Below are 23858 nucleotides of genomic sequence, written 5' to 3' on the forward strand. Positions count from 1 at the left end.
GAGTTATGACCAGTGGCTCCCCAGGAATGTACCCATTTAAGGTCAAGTCCAATGTCTTCCAGTGCAGTCTTACAAAAAAAAAATGAAATTAAACCTGTCTGAGATTATTTTGCACACAAAAGCTTATACTTTCTTTTCCCAGATAAATTAACAATATCTGTCTAGTACCCATGCCCTTTACATGACCACAATAATACTGGCACCTGCAAACTCTTTTTCTCTTATAATTTAGGTTTAAAATTAGACAGCCATTAAATATTTGCATGATAGCAACAATCTGAGCAGTAATTCTTTAAAATGTGAAACTATCCATTGGAAATTTTTAAGTTCAATGCACCTACATTAAGCTAACAATTAAGCTATCAGACATATGTATATGAACTTGAATAGCAATACTTGAAATAAATAAAATTAAGCAAGGTTGTTTGTAATGTTAAATAATCAAACAGGTTGACATTTATATAAAGAAATATCAGAAAAATGAGTTGAAACAGAGAGCTGATCTAAAGATAATTCTAATTAATGTTTTTTTTTTTCTGGACCTATCACTGCTTGGAGCTAAAGCATTTACAGAATTCATTCCAAATTCTCATTAAAAGGCAAACAACATTTGTATATGATAAAAGGATTCCTGCTTGAACTGATTTTCATGAATGCAAATTACTTGGGTACACTGCAGAATCTTAACTGTAGCTGTAAATTGAGTAATTTAATTGATAAATTTTAATGATTTAGTTTTTTATGTTTGTTTTCTGTTGTTGATATCTGTAAATAGTTATGTTTTTGTTCTATTTATCTTTAAATCGTGTTGTACAATCTTGGTTTTAAAATTAACATTTTTGTTTTAAAAAATGTAGCTGCCTTACAATTTTCTTTCTATCCCTCCCTGTTTCTCTCTACTTACAAAAATCTCAGTCAGTATTTCCATTTTTTCTCAATCTGAAAGAAAATTTCAGTGCCTCTGAGGGAGAAGGGTCCGGATGAAACAATGCATTCTTTTTAGCTAGAGTAACATTTAAAGAAACATTAAGCATTAAGCGTTGTAAATATGTGCACATTTGATAATCTAGTATCACTCTTTAAATTCTTGCTGCATTTTCTCGGGATATAATTGCAAGTTCTGTTCAGTTCACATTTTACATGTTGCAAGATTTACTGGAAGCCATTACCCCTAGCATTATGTACACAGTTTTCTTTATTTAAAACTTTCATTTACCTTAGCTTAATACCGATTTCTGTATGTTTTACTGAAAAACAATTGCAAACTTCACATAGCAATTTACATTTCTCTTCTGAAAAATAAATAACATTTGCTTTTTCTATAATGCCATTTTTCTCTACCCAGTGACAGATTAGTTGTGACAGGTGACATTTATGCAGATATTTTGATTTTGTTTTATGACAATTAAATGGTATTGTAAAACCTATAGTAGGTAAATAAGAGGTATCATAGGTTGCAAGCAGATGACGATGAGGAAATTACTGGTGGTGCACATAAAGGTTTTGCAGTGAACATTAATTGCTTGTAGACAAAAGAGTGATAAAGTGGATGAAGAGGGATTACTAAACTCAAGAGAAAGAGTGTGGAGGGAATCATGATGGTTTATCTTTGGAGAATACAGATCTTGTATAATAAATGCATATCAGTATTTTACTGCTTTTGTGTAGATAGAAACATTATTGTACAATATACATTTAGTTTTGATGAAATGTAAAGATACTATGACTGTATTAATCAAAAAGGACTGCGCAAGACTTCTTAATGAAAATGAGTTGGTTAACCAGCGATATAGAAAAAAAAATTTGCTTGCTCCCAGAAAGATCAGTTAATAACAGCTTTTAGCTGGTATTTTAAAATAGAAAGTAGACTGAGAGAGTGTAGCTAAGTTTATCAAGCAGTAATGAAAGTTAAGTTGCAAAAAATAAATAAATAAATAAATAAATAAACAATACATCTTACCAGAAGAGCAACAGATTAACTCATTTCAGCCAAGTGTGCCTCCAGGTGTGTCCACAGGTACCTCCTACTGATGCCTCTGGGTGTCAAATATTGCTTGTTCATATTTGCATTAATAATTCCCAAATCAAGCTACATACAAGGTATCAGTAGCATCATCTTAAAGCATACATGATGGCAAGCACAATTCTATTGATACTTGACCTCTGTCTAATGCAGCTAAAGGGATATTAAATATTATTTGTATAGTTTATTTGCATTGTAATAATTTTCATATTTCTCTAAGTATCTCAACATTCAGGTAACACAGACAGAACTGCATAGCCTCACACAAAACAAGCAACTGTATGAAGAAACTCCTACCTCAGTATGTGCCTTGCTTGAATGGTTACTGAGATAGCATAAGTTGTTTATACAACATTATAAAATTAATATTCATTGCTTTTATACCAGCAAATAAAATCCAGGTTAAATCATTGAAATGAATGAATGCCACCAATATAAAGATGAATTTATATTGAATAGTTTGCCATTTACAGTTTTCTAGTAACACTTATGGTTCCAGAGCATACCTCTCAACCTTTCAGTGCAAGAAATCTGGACAAACCAGAAAGAATGGGGAGACAAAGGCCTAAAAATAGGGACAGATTTTAAATATTGCTCCTATAAATTTAGAAAGTTATTAGAATAACATGTTTTGCATTATGTATTTTTTAAAGGATATGAAGTCTGAAACTCAAATGTCTGCCATTATTTAATATTATTTAGTGACTATAGTCCTCAATGATTTGCCAGAACAATGCAAATTTTATAAGGAACAGACCAAAAATATGAGGCAAAAATATGGACATTCAATGACAATCTGGACACTTGAGAGGTATGTTCCAGAGATACGAATATTTGTCTGAGCTGTAAGGTGATAACTTAATTTATTAAGGCTCAAGCCACACTCACTGGGAGTTAAAGTTATACACTCAAAGAGCTGCACTGGATGGATTACAGCAGGGACTTTATTTTTATCATAGATTCTCCAACAGTTTGATTACATAAAACAGGTTTAGCTACAACTGCTGTTGCAGTGTCATGAAATGCATGTAACCTGAATATAAGCATCTCTTAGCTGGGGAAAAGAGAAATGGCATCCAGTAAACAACAGTAGCAACTGTTCCTTACAGCCATGGACAATGTACAGTCATCTAATAGTTAAACAAAGGAAAAGAACTGAGTAAAAACTATAACTAAAACAGACACATTTAAGTGAGTGGTTTTGTATTAAATGATGCATATTTCACAAAGCAGACCTTCTCTGCCACCTTAAAGAGTGACAGACGATCTACAGCTATATTGTGAATAATCACTCTTAATTAGGAAAAAAGAAATGGTGCCAAGACTCCATGAATAAATAAATAAATGAATAAATACACTTTTTTCAGCTGCTTTTAATGTATTTGTGCTTCTTCCTACTTTATTTAAGTTTTTGCTCTTTCTTAAAGTTTTCAGTTGCATTTAATCTGCTGCATTTATTACTGCTCGTTAGTAGCCTGATTACATTGTAACTGTTATTCTAAGCCTCTTAGTTTTGATTTAAGCACTTGGGCTTCAAACTAGTTATCTTATGTAAGGAAGGTTTGTGGTCTACACCCTTGTGGCAGGAGAGGTGGCTTACACCATTCTGAGTTGGGAATTGCTTGTTGAACGCTGATTGTGTCTGTTATTCTAAAAGTGTCTTAGTTCTGGTTTAAGAGCTTGGGCTCCAGGCCAGTTATTTTACTTTAAGATGGTTTGTGGTCAACACTCTTGTGGCAGGAGATGTTTCTTACGGACTTCTGAGTTGGGATTTGCTGGTTGAAGACTGAGTCTGTCTGTTATTCTAAAAGTGTCTTAGTTCTGGTTTAAGTACTTGGGCTCCAAACCAATTGTTTTGCATTAAGATGGTCTGTGGTCTACACTCTCGTAGGAGGAGTGGGTAGCCTCTTCCATTTTGAGCTGGGAATTGCTAATGAAGGCTTGTTGTGCCTGTTATTCTAAAAGTGTTTGTTCTGGTTTAAGCACTTGGGCTACCAAACAGTTATTTTACACTAGGAAGTTTATGGTCTATAGTGTTCTAGCATAGCATCTAGTTTGTGCATAGCTGAACATTGCTCATCACGTTCCTTGTCTTATTGACTCTTTCAATATTTAAATTTCCCTGTCTCCTTCCTAGTACATCAGTAGTCATAAATATGCACTTCCTGACTCTCTATGGCCAGTCTGTTGAGATGTTTATTTTGAGGCATTGTAGCAATTGCCTCATGTACATTGACAACCTATTTATTCTTAATAAAACAGATAAAGTATGCAAGGGGAGTAAATTCACTTTAACACTGGAGGCAAAACTCTATCATACAACCAAAAATAATCATAGGGAGGTTGTCACTGACACTTGAACCATACCTACTACACAGGGTAAAGAGCCTACACATAAAACTTCTTATGCTGAGGCACTTAATAGCAAAAGGGGCGAGGACTGCTGTAAGATGCATGGAATTAAAGCACTAGTAAAACCCTGGTGAGTATTAGTATCACAAGTGTATAAGGATGTCTGTCAGAAGATGTGAGGATTGGTGAAAGATGCATGGAATTAAACCAGTAGTAAAACCCTGGTGAGTATTAGTATCACAAGTGTATAAGGATGTCTGTCAGAATGTGTGATGATTGGTGCAAGATGCATGGAATTAATCCAGTAGTAAAACCCTGGTGAAAATTACTATCACAATGGTAAAAAGATGTCTGTCAGAAGGTGTGATGATTGGTGCAAGATACAAGGAATTAAAGTAGTAGTAAAACCCTGGTGAGTATTAGTATCACAGGTGTGTAAGGATGTCTGCAGAAGGTATGAAGATTAGTTCAACCAGGATGGTATTAAATACACAGCAACACAGTGGTAGGTATTAGCATCCAAAGGGGGGTAAAGGATCTTTATCAGAAGGTCTGCTCGACTAACATATTGGTATGTATTAGTATCAGAAGGTTTTTATGACATTTGTCAGAAGGTTTGAATATGAGTGCTACCAGAATTTTATTAAAGCACCAGTATCCCACTGCTAACTTCTAGAATTAGAATTGTGTAATTATGTTTATTAGATACTGTGAGGATACGCCCAGCCAAGATGGGGTAGCATCACTAGTTATGCACTGGTAACTGTTAAGACAGTAATGGTATGATTATTTCTTGGAGATGGTTTCAGAATTATTTGAACCAAGTTGGGATTAAATAGACAAAAATGCACTGTTAGGTGTTAATATCAGAAGGGACTAAAAATGTTTATCAGAGGGTGAGAGGATGAGTGCTAGCAGGGTAGGACTACAGCACCAGTTACGAACAGGTAAGTTTTAGTATCAGAAGGCTAGAAGGATGTTTATCTGAAGGTGGGAGTATGATTGCATCCAGAACTAGATTATAGCACAGTAATACACTGTAAGTATTAATACAAGAGTATAAGGACATTTAACAGGAAAGAATTAAAGACCCAGCAACTCAGTCTTAAGTATTACTATCAGAAGGCCATAGGGAAGTTTATTAGAGGGTGTGAGGATGAATGCAGCTAGGATGAGATTAAAGAACCAATAAAACAGTGTGAAGTACTGGTACCAGAAGGGTTCAAAATGGCTGGTAGAATGCATGAGGATGAGTGCAACAAGGACTGGATTGAAGCAGTAGTGAGAACACTGCTAAGTATTAGTATCAGGAAAGTATATGGATGTTTTCAGAAGCTCTGAGTAGCAGATCAACAAGGATATGATTAAAGCATCATTAACCCTCTAGCACTTACTAGAATTAGAAACATGTAAGGATGTTTATTAAAGTTGTAAGGTGAGTACAACCAGGAATAGAATATACCACCAGTGCTGCAGTGTTAAGTGTTAGTGTCAGAACTGTACAAGGATGATTATCAAAAGGTGTGAGGATGAGTGCATCCAGGATAGGATTAATGTCCTTGTAACACATTAGCAAGTATTTTTGTCAGAAGAGAATAAAGGATGTTTATCAGAGGGTGTGAAGATGAGTGCAATATGGTAAAAAAGCATCAGTAGCTCACTGGCATGGACAAGAGTCAGAAGGGTATACGGATGTTCATCTGAAGGTATTAAAGTGAGTGTAAAAAAGATGGGATAAAAGTACTAGTTACAACTGTTGATTATTAGTATAAGAAGAGTTTAAAGATGATTATTAGATGGTGTGAGAATGAGTGTAAGAAGGATAGTATTAAATCACTACTAACAAACTGGTAAGGATTATTACTAAAGGGTATAAGGATGTTTACTAGGAGGTCTGCTGATAAGTTCAACCAGGATAGGATTAAAAAAACACAACCAAACTGGCAGAAAGAACTGGAAATGATGCTTTAGCGTATAAAATATTTAATATCCGCTTTCGTTAAAACCAACTTCATCAGAAATACAGAAAATGAACCCATCATGCATATAAATACCATCATCAATTATAAAAATAATTAACAACTTAAACAAATGATTAATTAATTCACATAAAACAGGAAATGACCAAATATGGAAAAACTACTGAAAGGAAAAAAGTTTTTTAAAAACACATTAGTATAAAAAACACTATTATAATAATAATTCCAATAAACTATTCCTATTTATAGTTTTAGACAGATTCAAACTCCGGTATTTAAGAAAACATTTCAAATTTACAGATTCATTCAACCCTGGAAAATGGTCTGAATGTAATTTAATCTGCCATAAACATTCACGTTGTTCCACAAAATTCCTAAAATCCCCAGCTCTTCCATCATAATTACATTTTTCCAAAACAGTAAAACAACATTTTTTGAATGAAGTACAGGAAATAGAATGTTTGTACAGGGCGTTATTAAGGTTTTTCGTCTTAATGGCATAAAGATGCTCCTTAATACGTTTGCCCAAGCTCCTAGTGGTCATGCCAACATAGAAAGCTGGGCAAACAGAACATAACGCAATATAAACTAGTCCACTACTAGAACAATTTAAATAACTGGGCACTTCTAAAATTCTATCAGACGTAGTAATGCTAATGTAAGGACCTTCTGAAATAAAACGACAAACAGAACAATTATTACATTTAAACATACCCTTTTTCTTACAACTAGAAAAATTACTAGAAGCGGTGTGTTGAAAGTTTGTTTTCTCCAAAATCATTTTAAGTGTGTTACTTTTACGAAATACAAAATTCGGTTTTGTGCCGACAGCTTTACTGATATCTTGGTTACCTTGTAGAACTTTCCAGTTTTCTTCTAAAATTTTTCTGATTTTAAAACAATCAGAACTCATTTCAAAAGAACAATAATGTCTACCGCTGACTGAGTGGCTGGACTGAAAATCACCCAAGAAATTTTTCTTCATATCCCCTGTGGGTAAAAAGATGAACTATGTTGTGGAACACTGACACTGTTAACAACATGATTTGTGAAATCAATTTGTTGTCTTGTTTTCTTAAGTTTACATTGGGAGATGTGGGCTTAGCTGTTAATTTTTTAGATGTACATCTGTGGTGGGATCTTGTAGATGATTGTTTTCATAGCAAAATACATAGAAAAAGAACTTTTACAAATGGTTACCTTCATTTCTCTAGTGGTCATCCAAAGTATATTACTAAAAATATCCCCAGGGGACAATTTATAAGAGCAAGTCGTATGACCACTAGAGATATAGACATCATACATGAATTCCACAACATAGTTCATCTTTTTACCCACAGGGGATATGAAGAAAAATTTCTTTTTGACACAGGGACAGAGATTTTTAATAAACGGTTAGATTTTTTTCCACCAATTTTGGTAAAAGGTTTCAATGTAAGCCAAAATAATACAAATGAGGGTGATTTTCAGTCCAGCCACTCAGTCAGCGGTAGACATTATTGTTCTTTTGAAATGAGTTCTGATTGTTTTAAAATCAGAAAAATTTTAGAAGAAAACTGGAAAGTTCTACAAGGTAACCAAGATATCAGTAAAGCTGTCGGCACAAAACCGAATTTTGTATTTCGTAAAAGTAACACACTTAAAATGATTTTGGAGAAAACAAACTTTCAACACACCGCTTCTAGTAATTTTTCTAGTTGTAAGAAAAAGGGTATGTTTAAATGTAATAATTGTTCTGTTTGTCGTTTTATTTCAGAAGGTCCTTACATTAGCATTACTACGTCTGATAGAATTTTAGAAGTGCCCAGTTATTTAAATTGTTCTAGTAGTGGACTAGTTTATATTGCGTTATGTTCTGTTTGCCCAGCTTTCTATGTTGGCATGACCACTAGGAGCTTGGGCAAACGTATTAAGGAGCATCTTTATGCCATTAAGACGAAAAACCTTAATAACGCCCTGTACAAACATTCTATTTCCTGTACTTCATTCAAAAAATTTTGTTTTACTGTTTTGGAAAAATGTAATTATGATGGAAGAGCTGGGGATTTTAGGAATTTTGTGGAACAACGTGAATGTTTATGGCAGATTAAATTACATTCAGACCATTTTCCAGGGTTGAATGAATCTGTAAATTTGAAATGTTTTCTTAAATACCGGAGTTTGAATCTGTCTAAAACTATAGATAGGAATAGTTTATTGGAATTATTATTATAATAGTGTTTTTTATACTAATGTGTTTTTAAAAAACTTTTTTCCTTTCAGTAGTTTTTCCATATTTGGTCATTTCCTGTTTTATGTGAATTAATTAATCATTTGTTTAAGTTGTTAATTATTTTTATAATTGATGATGGTATTTATATGCATGATGGGTTCATTTTCTGTATTTCTGATGAAGTTGGTTTTAACGAAAGCGGATATTAAATATTTTATACGCTAAAGCATCATTTCCAGTTCTTTCTGCCAGTTTGGTTGTGTTTTTTTGGTTTCTACTTGGCGATTCTGTTTTCAGGATAGGATTAACACACTCATGACATGCTGGTAAGGATTTTTATTAGAAGAGTTTGAGGATGCTTGTCAAAATGTATGAGGATGAGTGCAGCCAGGATAGGATTAAAGCACAAGTAACACATTGGTAAGTATTTGTATCAGAAGCGTTTTAGGATGTTTATCAAAAAGTATCAGGGTGAGATCACCCAGGATGGGATTAAAGGACATACACTGCAGTGGTAAGTATTAGTGTCAGTATTGTACTGGAATACTTATCAGAAGGTGTGAGGATTAATACAACCAGAATGTGATTAAGTCATAGGTAACACAATAGAAAGTATTAGGGCCTGAAGAATATAAGGCTGTTTATCGAAAAAAAGAGGATGAGTGAAACCAGAATGGAATTAAAACACTAGTAACACTTTTGAAAGCACTACCATCACAATTTTACAGGGACATTTTGCAGAAAGTGTGTTGATGAGTGCAATTGGTATGGGATTAACATACCACTAACATGCTGGTAAGTATTTGCATAAAAAGGGTATAGGAATGTTTATCAGAAGGTGCATGGTGAGGGCAATGATGATAGGATTAAAGCATCAGTACCTCAATTGTATTAGTATCAGAAAGGTGCAAGGATATTTGTCAGAATGATGTTTGTAACTGTGGTTAGTATTAATGTCACAACTGTGCAAGGATTTTTATTAGAAGGTGTGAAGATGAGTGCATCCAAGTATTTTTGTCAGAAGAGTATAAGGATGTTTGTCAGGGAGTTTGAGGATGAGTGCAGCTGGGATGGGACAAAAGGATCCATAACTCACTGGCATTTACTGATATCAGAAGGGGATACAGATGTTTATCAGAGGGTGTGGGTATGAGTGCACACAAGATAGGATAAAAGTATGAGTAACATACTAATAAGTATTTGTATATGAAGGGTTTAAAGATGATTATCAGAAGGTGTGTGAATGAGTACAGCAGGGGTGGAATTAAAATACTAGTAACACACTGGTTAGTATTAATATATGAAGGGTACAAGGATGCTTGGCAGATAGTGTGAGCATGAGTGCAAGTGGCATGGAATAAAACACTAGTAACACACTGGTTACTATTAATATAAGAAGGGTATAAGGATGCTTGGCAGATAGTGTGAAGATGAGTGCAAGTGGGATGGAATTAAAACACTAGTAACACACTGGTTAGTATTAATATAAGAAGGTATAAGGATGCTTGGCAGCTAGTGTGAGGATGAGTGCATGCAGAACTGAATTAAAACACTTGTAACACACTGGTTAGTATTAATATACGAAGGGAATAAGAATGCTTGACAGATAGTGTGAGGATGAGTGCAGCAGTAATGGAATTAAAACACTAGTAACACACTGGTTAGTATTAATATATGAAGGGAATAAGAATGCTTTGCAGATAGTGTGAGGATGAGTGCAGCAGTAATGGAATTAAAACACTAGTAACACACTGGTTAGTATTAATATATGAAGGGAATAAGAATGCTTTGCAGATAGTTTGAGGATGAGTGCAGCAGTGATGGAATTAAAACACTAGTAACACACTGGTTAGTATTAATATACGAAGGGAATAAGAATGCTTGACAGATAGTGTGAGGATGAGTGCAGCAGTAATGGAATTAAAACACTAGTAACACACTGGTTAGTATTAATATATGAAGGGAATAAGAATGCTTTGAAGATAGTTTGAGGATGAGTGCAGCAGTAATGGAATTAAAACACTAGTAACACATTGGATAGTATTACTATATGAAAGGGTATAAGGATGCTTGGCAGACAGTGTGAGGATCAGTGCAATGAGGATGGGATTGAAGGACCTGGAACATAGTGCTTAATGTAAGTATTAGAAGGGTAAATGGATGTTTTCAGAAGGTGTAAACATCAGTGGAATTAATATGAGATTAATGCACCAGTAACACACTTGTACTTCTTAGATACAAAAGCATGTGTGATGCCACTGCACTTTCCCAGTAATCAAGGAGCCTCTATCCTCACCACTAACACCAGTGAGACTCATGCACATTGGGATGATGATAGATGCACACACACAGTAAAGTACAATTTCCCTTAAGAGCACACAGAGATCACAGTCAGTCTGCGGAAGGTTTCTTCCTCTCTCTCCAGATCCCCAATAAGACTCCTCACTGGCAAAGCTATAGGGTTAAGATCTCAGCCGAATGTTCAAGCCAAAACCTCCAGGATCCTCTCTGTCCAACCAGTGCTTTGTGTCCCTGCTCAAGTATCTCACACACACACACACACACACACACACACACACACACACACACACACACACACACACACACACACACACACACACACACAAACACACACACACACACACACACACACACACACACACACATTTTGAGATTTGATATATATACAAACACACAGACACTCCTGGGGAAGGCTGGCACAGGTTCTCCATCTATGCCTCCTGCTGCCCAGACTATACAATAGTACCACCTGCTACCAACTACCCTTATTAGCTACTATAAAGGTTTTATCAAAGGGTGCCTAGTCTTACTGTGTAATGGTGTAATATTACTATTATCCAAATGGTCAGTATGACTGAGACTTGAAGGTTATATCTCTACACAAAACCAGCCACAATTAAAAGGGTTAATTATATTTAATAATAAATAATAAAAGCACACGACAATACTCATTAACTCAATACTGTGACAATAGAGAGTTCACAATCACAGGGAATACTTTAAAATAACATAGCCAGACAGTCTCACATAAAAACAGAAAACATCTAACTAATCTTGCTATATTCCTATCTATCTCTAAGAGAAACTATGTTCTAAATAACTTACTTACAGAGCAAGGCAAAATGCTGGTGATGTTGTCAGATCCAGAATAAAATGCAAAAGGTGCTCTCTTTCTCTCTGAGATAGCTCTTAAATTGATAATACACATTACTGCTGAATCATCTCAGATTACATCATTTTTGTGACCTCTGAGTTTCCCAGGCTAGCAGGAACTTAAATTTTTATCATGTCTCTGTTAAAAATACTTATCTCTCAGAAGCTGACAGTTCTCTCATAGAATCTTGCTGAAACTGAAAGTCTTAAAACAATTACCTTGGAAACCTGTAATTACCTCTGCTTCCAGACAGTAGAAAGAAGCCCCTAGCCTAGACATCCTGTCTCGTAGCTGAGATAAGCAAATTTTATAACACATCATAAAACTCTTCACTTAACTTATTTTCATAGAGTTTTGCAAGTTAACTCTGCATATTCCAACTACTAATATGAAAACATACATTTGCATTGGCATATTGTTTATACACGTCTGCTCTTTTGCAGCAGGGTGCACTGTGGTTACATTCTTGAAGGTCAGTACAGAACATATTTTCTTACATTTTTAAGGCAAGCATCATATTACAATTCAGATATTATACACAATTATTTACAAAATTATATCTAGCTGAGTTGGCAGTGTCACATTTCTATATAAATCATATCAATATTATCAAGTGACATATAATTATTTACAAAATTCCAGCTAGCTGGGCTGGCAGCATTTTGGTTTATCACATTTCTCCCCCCAACAAGAACTCAAGCTAGTTTTTCAAATGTCTTTTGAGAAACATTGCTTTAGAGGGTTGAGCCTATCGGGGAATACCTTACCCCATTCCCTGTCTTGAGATTCCAGCTGCCTGCTGCACTATCCCATCATATGCCTGCAACCCTAATCTCCACCACAGTAATTTGGGATTTTCCTGGATAGCTCCCTGTAGCCATAGATCCCCTTCTGACTCTTCCTGCCTTCTACTGCATATACTTAGCACACGGTCCTCCCTATCATGGTAAGGTTTTATCATGTTAAGATGGTACAATTTTTGCCCCTGCCTCCTGCCTAGTAGTTCAACCATGTAGTTAACATCACTGACCTTCCTTACCACCTTGTAGAGTCCCTCCCAAGCTGCCTGCAGCTTATTGTGTCTGACAGGAATGAGAACCATTACCTGCTGCCCTACAGCATACTCTCTAGCTCGAGCATTCCTGTCATAGCAGACCTTTTTCTGCTGTTGGGCTTCTGACAGCTTCTCCTGGGCTAAGGCCATGAGTTCCCTGAGCCTTGTCCTGAGGTTTAGGACATATGCCACAACAGACTCCTTGTGGGATTCACACTCACCCTCCCACTCATATCAAATTAAATCTAGAGGCCCTCTCACCCTATGCACTTACAGCATCTAAAGTGTGAAAAATCTGTGGATTCCTGGGAAACCTTTCTGTAAGCAAACAACAGATGGCTCAAATATTTCTCCCACTCCCTCTTAAACTGGTCTGCAAATGCCCATAGCATGGACTTGAGTGTAGAGTTTAACTTCTCAACAGGACCATTAGTCTGAGGATGGTAAGGGGTGGTCTTTAGGTGCTTCACCCACCAGTACTTCCACAGAAAAGCCAGCAGGTCTGACATGTAATTCGCAACTCTGTCAGTCAGCATTTCTTTTGGGAAACCTACCCTGCTGAAAATCTCTAGCAAAGCATTTGTCACCTTTTCTGCCTCAATGGAGGACATAGCCACTGTCTCAGGGTATCTAGTAGCATAATCTACTACCACTAGGATATACATTTTCCCTGTGGAACTTGAGGTACTCAGAGTCCCCACAATATCCATAGCTACCCTCAGAAATGGCTCCTCAATCACAGGTAAAGGCATCAAAAGAGCTTTCACCTTGTTTCCTACCTTGCCTACCTTTTGGCACTGCGCACAGGTCCTGCAGTATCCTGTTATATCTCTGGAAATACCAGGCCAACAGAAGTTCTGCATAATATGTCCCTTTGTGCACTTTATGCCCATATGACCTGGAAAGGGAATATTATGGGCTATGGCTAGAAGTGCCAGATGGTAAGTTCTAGGCACTACCAACTGCTGTATCTGCTCATCTTCTAGCCCTCCCTAGGGTCCACTATCTATACAGTGACTGTTTGTCCTAGTATACAGAATCCCCCTTCCCTTGAAAATCAGGTGCCTCACTAGCTGCCTCTCTCAGGCCTTATAATGTAGGGTCTGAGAGCTGAGCCTGTCCCAACTCTCTCTTTGTAACCCTTCCCAGCTTCTCTTCCACAGGAAGTCTGGCATGCTCTGGCAGTGGTGCCTCACTGTCAGCCTGGTACTACTACTCACTTCTGCCCTTGCAGTCACTTTGACCAAGGGACGATCAGTATCAGCTGTGGCTCACCTTCAGTCTCACTGCTACAGGGTAGGCCTGTCCCTATCATAACCACCTCACCAGTCCTGGCTGCAAGTATGCGGCCTGACAGGGTCACCCCAAGGCTACCAGACCTACATGCTTGTCTCCAAACCTGACTGCATGTAACTGCATTAACATACAGCACTGCATTATCAAAATCCTTCCCTATCAGGACATCTGCAGGATGGTAGTTTGGTACCCTTGTTGTCTCAAGACAATCTACTGTTGGCATTTTGTCATTCCCTCTTACTGGATCTCCCACCTTTTGTTCCCCACCTTGCCTTTGTAGACATCTATGTGCTACATGGCCCCACTGGTTGCATTTAAAACATTTAACCCTAGGTTGTGGACATGTACCTGGACTAGTGGCTTCCCCTGCTACTGTCAGATTCTGTTGAGGCAGTCTAGGCTGCCCACTATTAGAGGCCTTAGACCCATGAGCAGCACTGGATGTCCCTTTCCTGTGCAGGGATGCCGTGCTTGTGGGTTCCTATCACATAGTCAGGCTTGTACGAGTTCAAACCTTATATGGTCAAGACCATAAGTTCAAACTTGTACAAGTTCGGGTGTTTCAGTGGAAATCTCTGTAAGGGGAGGTTTCCATTCTGTTGCATGAGGTGCGATTTCGGAGTTGGTATATTTAAGTAGCTGGGATGACAGGGGGCACAGCCCCCTATGTGGGGGGTGCGGGGGGCTTGTCCCCCATGCTTACAACAGTTTATTTTGTTTTTCCTTCTTTTTTTTTTTTTTTATTCATAGTCAAAGTTTTGTAACTTCAAATGGAATGGTTTGTACATTTCGTTTTTGCAGTTATAAAACTTTGACTATGTGATATAGACCCCCTGCTTGCTAGGTATAGGTCTCCCTTCTTCCCCAACTCATCTACCGTAAGGCATTGTCTGTCAGCTAAAAATATTCTCATCTCCTCAGGCAAATTGCTAAGGGCTTGTTCCCTCAGCAAAAGGTCTGACAGCCCTTCAAAAGTGATGACTTGACATCCACTCACCCACCTATGAAAATAAGTGCTTAGTTCAGCAACATATTCACGCACACTTTCATCTGCCTTGTATCTATGCTCATGAAACTTTTTCCTATAAACTTCAGGTGTTAGCTTAAAACACTCTAGCAGACAATTCTTTACAACATTATGATTTAAAAAGCCATTATCAGACAGTTTAAATAGAACATTTACAGCTTTACCATAGAGCAAGGAGGTCAGGAACCATACCCAGAGCCCTTGGTCAACATTATACTGTTTATATACCCTCATAAACATATGAATGAAACTATAAAAATTATTGCGCCCCCCCCCCCTGTAAATTGTGGTCAAAATTTACTGACCTTTTTTGCTTCTGGGGTTTGGTTACTCCCTACCCCATTACCTCCATGACTCTGGCAAAGAGTCAGCATTTCCTTTTCATGTTGCCTCTTCCTCTCCTCAGCTTCTAGGTGTAACAGTTTCTTATTCTCCTCAGCCTGCAGACATCAGAGTTTCACATTTTCTTCAGTCTCTAGCCACCTCAGTCTCTCTACAGCTTCTATTTCCAAATGCTTGGCCTTCAACTCAAGTCTCTTTAGCTCCAGATGGATTTTTAAGTCCTCTGTAGAAAGGTTAAGGTGTCCATTCTCCGAGTTTTGTACATCTCCGTGGTCAGTCTGATCATCCTCTTGGTTGATATTCTTGGATGCAGCTGTGAGTAATGTTGCAATCATCTCTGCTTTATTCAGGTTTCCATGCACCAGTCCTTTAGCCTGGCACATCTCAGCCAACAGGCTCCTTGTCAGCTTGCCATACTCCTCTGCTGACATGCTTACCTGCTCTCCCTGACTAATTATAAAACAGTTGTGATCTGAACTCTGAATATTCACTGTGTGGCTGATTTAGGATAAAAAAAAACACCTTCAGTGATCACTGTACACAAGCTACAGAAATTCATTGTCTACAACACTACAAGCCAATTAATATGCGATGTGGCTATCTCACCACTATTAACCGATTAATATTTGATGTGGATATCCCATCACTGCCAAACAAGTCATATGTGATGCTCCTGCACTGGTCCAGTCATCAAGGAACCTCAGTTCTAACTACTAACACCAGTAAGGAATGTGCACATTGGGAGGATGATAGGTACATACACAGTAAAGTACAATTTTCATTAATAGCAGCACACAGAGATCACAGTCAGTCTGGGGCTGGTTTCTCCCTTTCTCTGCAAATCTCCAGTAAGACTCTCCACTGGCACAGCTATAGGGTTAAGTTTCAGCTGAATGGTCAAGCCAAAACCTCCAGGACCCTCTCTGTCCAACCAGTGCTTCATGTCCCTGCCCAAGTATCTGGCACACACACACACACTTTGAGATTTTATTTATATACAAACACACAGACACTCCTGGGGAAGGCTGACACAGGTTCTCCAGCTGTGCACCCTTCTGCCCACACTATACAGTAGTGCCACTTGCCATCAATCACCCTTATCAGCTACTATAAAGGCCCTTACCAAAAGGTGCCCAGTCTTACTGTGTAATGTTACTATTATCCATGTGGTAAGTGTGACTGAGACTTGAAGGCTATTGGAGTGGCTTGTACAGTATCACCAAATACATATGCAAGTACGCTAAGAGCTTAAATATCTCTACACAAAACCATCCACAATTAAAAGGTTTAAATATATTTAATAATAAATAATAAAAGCACAAGGCAATACTCATGAACTCAACACAGTGATAATAGAGAGTTCACAATCGGACAGTTTCACATAAAAGCAGAAAACATCTAACTAATCTTGCTATATTCCTCTCTATCTCTAAGAAAAACTATGTTTAAAATAACTTACTTACAGAGCAAGGCAAAGTGTTGGTGATGTTGTCAGATCCAGAATAAAATAAAGAATGCACTCTCTCTGGGATAGTTTTAAATTGATAATACACATTACTGCTGAATCATCTCAGATTACATCATTCTTGACACCTCTGCATACGTTTCCTAGGCTAGCAGGAACTTAAATTTTTAACATGTCTCTGTTAAAAGTACTTATCTCTCAGAAGCTGTCAATTCTCTGTTAGAAGCTTGCCTGAAACTGAAAGTCGTAAAACAATTACCTTGGAAACCTGTAATTACTTCTGTTTCCAGACAATAGAAAGAAGCCCCTAGCCTAGACATCCTGTCTCTTAGCTGAGATAAACTAACTTTATAACACATTGTAAAACTCATTACTTATCAACTTATTTTCTTAGAGTTTTGCAAGTTAACTCTGTATACTCCAAACTACTACTATGAAAACATACATTTGCATTGGCATATTGTTTATACACGTCTGCTCTTTTCAAGTAGGGTGCACTGTGGTTACAATCTTGAAGCACGGTGCAGAACATACATTTTTAAGGCAAGCATATAAATCATATTACTATTCAGAAATGACATATAATTATTTACAAAATTCTGTCTAACTGGGCTGGCAGTGTCACATTTCTATATAAATCATATTAATATAATCAAGTGACATATAATTATTTACAAAGTTCCAGGTAGCTGGGCTGGGGGCATCTCAGTTTATTACAGCATGTACCAACAATTATAAGTAGGTGTGATGAAGAGTGCATCAAGGATAGCATTAAATCACTAGTAAATCTGTTAAGGATTATTACTGGAAGGGTATAAAGAATTTTAGCTGAAGGTCTGATGATGAGTACATCCAGGATGCAATTAAAGCACCAGTGCTACAGTGGTAAGTTTTAGTGCTAGAATTGTACTGGGATGTTTATCAGAAGGTAAGAGGATTAGTGTGACCATAATGTAAGTAAAGCACTGGTAACGCAACAGAAAGTATTAAAAGCAGATGGATATAAGTATTTTTAAATGAAGGAGAAAGATTGAGTGAAACCAGAATATGATTAAAGCACTAGTAACACTCCTAAAAGTATAACCATCAGAAGGCTATGAGGATGTTATGCGGTAGGTATGATGATGAATGCGAAAAGGATGGAATTAGCACATCACTAGCATGCTGCTATTTATTTGTATCAGAAATTAGTGCTTTTGGGGCATTGGTGGCTAATGCTCTTGTTCAAAGATTATTGAGTGGCAAAGTCATGGGTTCAAAGCCAGTCTGGTGTATTTCTCTTTCATGGGGTGGGAGTGGCATAATTGCTGAGGTCATAGACACAAAGTACAATGTTTATGTCTGACCCGGGAATATTGGCTAGGCTTAAAATGGCCCTTGAGGGCAGATAGCTTAATATTCACCTATGAACCCAGAAACCTATAAACAGAAGATCAGCAGTCAAGTCCATACTAGCCATTAGCATTGTGTACCCAAGTAAAAGGTGAGAAATGGAACAAGGACTGTGTGAAAACAGTGTAAAAATGTAGATAGTACATAGAAGGGTAAGTAACATCTTTTAGTAACCTAACACATGCATTCACAAACTTTGCAGTGGATCAGTATGGTTGTCTTCTACCATCAACAACAACGCCCCTTTTCGACATTGAGTCAGGATGTGGAGTCAGCTGTCACTATCTCTCATAATTTAATGCCCTTTACTTTTACCTTCTTCAATTGTTGCAGGTCTTCTAGAATTTGTTTTTTTGCAGGGCTAAGGACCAGTCATTATAGATACAATGAATGCAACAGTTAACCTGTAACTTCTGTGTGATTTATTGAAGTCTGTCTGGAAGGTTGTCTTTTTTTTTTTTAGTTGGTAATTGGTGGGTTGGAGAGTTAATGTAACCACTATGGATTACATAGGAGCTTGAGCCTGCATCTAAAGGGTTTTCATTTCATTTTCAGATGGCTAAATTTGTACTCCTTCAAAATGTGAGAATAAAAGTTCAAATGCAGGGAATGTATACTTCGTCCAAGGTTGTAATACGTCAGCATATTCCCCTTCTATATGTAATGTAGCATACATATAAGTAGCAGGCGATGTGGATTGGCATACAAAATGGTGCAATGATTCAAGATATGCTGTAAGCTTTAAGAAATTAAACTTAACTTTTTATATAGCTGAAAGTCTTATAATTTTGAGTATTCTACCCACCCTTACTTTTTAAAATTTTAAACAGTTCTTTGTGTCTAAACCTAAGAAGTAAACACTAAATAAAATCCTCCCCATACTCTCTTAGAAGCCAGAACAACATTGCAGTAATTCTAATCCATTTACTTTCTGGCCTTGGTGGAAAGTCCTTCCGTAAAATTGTTCCTGCTAATTGGAATAATGTCAAGCACAAGTCCATCAACTTGCCAAGTGCTCACAGATAAGGAAAGAACTAATAGCTTACCTAAAAGACACATGCAAGTGTATCTGTTTTGTAGACAAAGGATAATCTCAACCTTCCAACCATACTCCTCCATTTTGTTTGTTACAAATGCACATAAGTCGTAACACATAAAGATTCTTATTACATAACAAAGGTGCATTCCTCTTTTGCAAATATGTAAATTTAACTTACAATTTATTTTTTGTAGTAATACTAGTAGTACACTAACACCTTCTGCTCCACCTAAAGACTATACCCACTCCAATGGGGACTAACTCTTTCACTGCTTTCCCTGCTTCTTTCAGACCATTAATGCTTTCTTCATTTGTCAGGCAATACTTATCTTTCATCTACAAACTCCAGTTATAGGAACTTCTTTATATATGTATTACTGAATTTACATGAATCCTGTTTAAGTGGTGTTAGACTGTTGGACAACAGAAGGTGTTAGCCTATGAAAAAGATATATAACCATATTTTGTGTACTTGTATTATTTTTTGATGTATGGTATTTGATTCTTCTGCTTATACAGCTGTGCCTTCTATGCCGGGGTTGTGGCTAAAAAGGGTTCAAAGATCACCCCACTCACCCAGTCATCAGAGAATGAATGAATGAATTAATACATTAATGAATAAATAAATAAATAAATATTATACATATAACTGGGATCCATCTAAAGGCTGTATTATTAATTACACTCTATGATCATTCTTATGAAGTAGACAATTTGTGGAATGCATAATGTCAGATCCACTCCTCATGTACTTATTTGTTAACTGGTGTAGACCACTGATTCTCACAGATCATTTTCAAATGTAGCCCGGTAGTACTGTCTGGCTAAGTTATTTATTCTGTCACAGAAGTAAATGGAAACATAGGAAATTAAACCATGAAATACTAATCATCTGCAGTAGCTGCCATTCTGCTTTATCTAAGAATCAGAAATTGTGATATATACTCAATATTTCTTCTTATAACAATAGTCTACCTCTCTAGGCATAAGTCAAGAAAGGTCAGAGCTTCTAAACTGATTTACTTAAGACATCTTCCATGGTGCAGAGACACTGTAAGGGACATAAAGAAGAAATATACAGCTGTTAAACTTTTCAGTGGCATGCCAAAAAACAACAGCTTCTTGTATTTTTTTAAAAACATGCCCCGGGATTCATGAACCTTGCGCCAGGTGCACGCATAGCGTAGGCGTTACAATGCCAAATATGGCCGCCGAGTGATTCAGGTACGATCCAATCCCACGTGCACTACCGGCGTGCGCCGGATCTGCCCAGCCCCTGGCGTAGGTATGCTAAACACCCCATGTGCGGTGTTGCACCATGCAAATGAAGGCATATAGCGATTCACGAAGTGGCGCAGGCGTAGCATAAGCCCACGACAATGTAAACCAAAACAAAACGGTTTACATTTTCCCAAACAGAACATAGGAGTAACGGAAGAGTGTCAGACCCAGGTGTCACACTGTTACCATATGCCAATGGCGAAATACACAGAGAATGTCAAAAGAAAACATGCACAACATGTAAATAACAACTTAAATGGCATGTCCACAGCAACTCACATCAGAACCCTAGGACATGTTTGCGGAAGGTGCAATACAATGAAATAATATAACAAGGTTATAAAACAGCCGCGTAATACACAGCAGGGTCACAGCATAATACACCATGGTATGCATGGAACGCCACAACCACGGTGCAAGGGTTGCCAAGGACTCGCGGCAGTGTTCGGCGTGGTAACTATGAATTAGTAGTCAATGCCATGCAAATGAGGCAGATAATACTGAATCGCAAATCCCCCGCCGGCGCAAGGCTGTACCAAAGGGCGCAGCAGTAATACACCGAGGAGTGGCTTAGAGGGAATACATGTCATCTGCAGAGGGGTGTGCCACCGTAGCAGGAAGCACATTGGAGCACAGCAAACCTGGGCTGTACATTGCAAATCACAGCTGCAGGACCGGGGTGTGGGGTAATAGTTCAGCTGAGAGCACACAATGCACGCAGAAGTGCATGTGCACGAGGATGACTACGTTCCCTTAACCCAGTCATGTGACGCTCGCTCCGCAAACAACATCGGAAACAGGAAGGTGATGTTAAGAATATGAGGAAATGCGGAAGAAGTGTAATTGGAGTACTAATGAGCAATCAACACTAATCAACCCACGAAGGCCAATCGGCGGCAGCTGACAACTCTGCATGCAGAAACCTGCAAAATGGGATAGGGGAGGCATATGAATGCAAAGAAAGTAGGGGAGGTAGCAGATTGCAAAGATAGAAGACCTGACACAGCAGAGCAAAGCAGACAGGCAGCACAACGGCAGCAGCACACAATACGCATGATATGCCATGTCCCAGAAAGTACACATGACAGTGCTCTGCAGGATGCATGCCAGAAAATAGTAGGTGCAACGTGCAGAAATAGTAAGGGAAGGTCGAAAGGTAATCCATGGCAGGCAAGAGTAATGCAACACCAAAGGCAACAGTGTTGTAGTTCCATCGGTAAAACACGGAAGATAACCCCCAGATACGGCCGTACAAACACACCCTATGACATCATCAGTGTGCACAGCACAATAGTATAAAGTGTGAATGCACACAACACACAGCCATGTATTCCCAAATGCCGCACCATAGGTGTAAACACACGGGGAACTTTTAAAATGGACATGTTGGGTGCTGCCGTGGCTGTGATCCATCAGCATGTGTTAGAGACAGACGGTGTTGTGGAGGAGGGTGCCGACAACCACCGTAGGCCTCGGAGGAGAAGGAGAGTGTTCAGACTAAGGGTAACCTACCAGGGGCTACAAGACCTGGAGATAGTAGAGCATAACAGGGTGGACAGGGACACGTTACAGCAAATAGTGGAGCTGTGCCGGCCACGCCTGAGAACAAGAAACAACAGAGGGGAACCCATCCCAGTGGACACAAAGGTATGTGTAAGCTTGCGAATACTGGCCACAGGTACCTTTCAAAGGCCAACTGGAGATATAATGGGCATCTCACAGGCATCAGCATCCAGGGTACTACACCAGTTCCTGGATGCCATGTTACCACATGCCAATGAGCATATATACTTCCCCAGATCTCAGGAGGATTTGGCTAGCAATATGCGCCACTTCCACCGTGTGGCACAATACCCGGAGGTACTGGGTGCGATAGACTGTACGCACATACAAATCAAGTCACCACCTGGCGAGCAGGGTAGACGCTACATAAACCGCAAGGGAATCCCCTCCATCAATTGCCAGGTTGTGTGCAATGCTCAGGGCATTATCATGGATGTGTGTGCTGGCAGCCCTGGAAGAAACCACGACTCCCATATCTGGCATGCCTCACAGCTGTACCAGGTATTTGCCAGGGGGGACATCCCATAAGGCCATCTCGTGAGGGATGCTGGCTATGCACTGGAGCCGTGGATGATGACTCCCATCAGAAATGCACGCACACACATGCAAGAACGCCATAATAAGGCACACGCACAAACCAGAATAATCATAGAGTGTGTGTTTGGGATGCTGAAATCACGGTTCCAGTGCTTGAATACATCTGGTGGAGCCTTGCATTACTCTCCAGGCACATGTGCCCACATAGTCATAGTATGTGCCATGCTACATAATATGATCCTGCGGAAGCAGCTGCTGCAGAGACATAATGGTGAAGGGCCACAAAGCCCACCACAACTGCCAAGGCCAGTCCAGGCACAGAGGGTTCCAGACCAGGAACACACTGTGCCAGCCCCAGTAGGCAGACGGAGGCATACCCAATATGCCTACGCCTTGGCAAAGAGGGAAAGTATAGCACATACTCTGACAGCGTCGGCCCCATGGACTGACACCTCCCTACCAGCACACACAGTGAAATGGACGGCACACAAACATGACCACCTGTAAAGTGTACTGTATGGGTGGCCTCATGTGTGACTCCAACATAGACAGCCCCCAAACACTGTACACCCAACAGCCAGTGGAGCATGTAATGCCAACACCTGAACAGTACGTGGGTCCTACAGCATATGGCATTGCTGTATGCCTGCCACGTTCGCCGCTAGATGTATACATATATATATATATATATATATATATATATATATATATATGTGTGTGTATATATATATATATATATATATATATATATATATATATATGTAGATAGATATAATTATATATATATATAAATATATGTACACATATACATATATATACTACAGTTAAGACAGGGAATTAGAGGGATATAAGGTGACTGAGATGTAACCCGCGATATCTGTACATAGTATACATAGTGAAACGACAACCTGAAAATCCGGGAGGTTCAACATAAGAGGATACTGCCAACCATGGAACGGGTAACATACCGATGTGCATAACCGCGAGGCAGAAAGATCGCCAGACCACAGTACCGTAACAGTTCATGCGCGTGTAATAGTATGATGATATGAAGGGAGAGGTAGACACCGCTGCCGGTGTTGTGGTCCATGTAGGTACTGTGTGCAACCGTCCCCGTGAGT

General features: G+C 38.5%; 1 protein-coding gene across 1 annotated transcript in view; it reads left to right on the forward strand.

Moving 5' to 3' along the window:
- CACNA1I (calcium voltage-gated channel subunit alpha1 I) overlaps nucleotides 1-23858 on the forward strand; it is a 3136920-nt gene that overhangs the window by 1068352 nt on the left and 2044710 nt on the right. The gene's annotated exons all lie outside the window — the stretch shown is intronic.

Source organism: Protopterus annectens, chromosome 1.part0 (assembly GCF_019279795.1).
Source record: "Protopterus annectens isolate FY-2018-M chromosome 1.part0, PAN1.0, whole genome shotgun sequence".
Taxonomy (NCBI): domain Eukaryota; kingdom Metazoa; phylum Chordata; order Ceratodontiformes; family Protopteridae; genus Protopterus; species Protopterus annectens.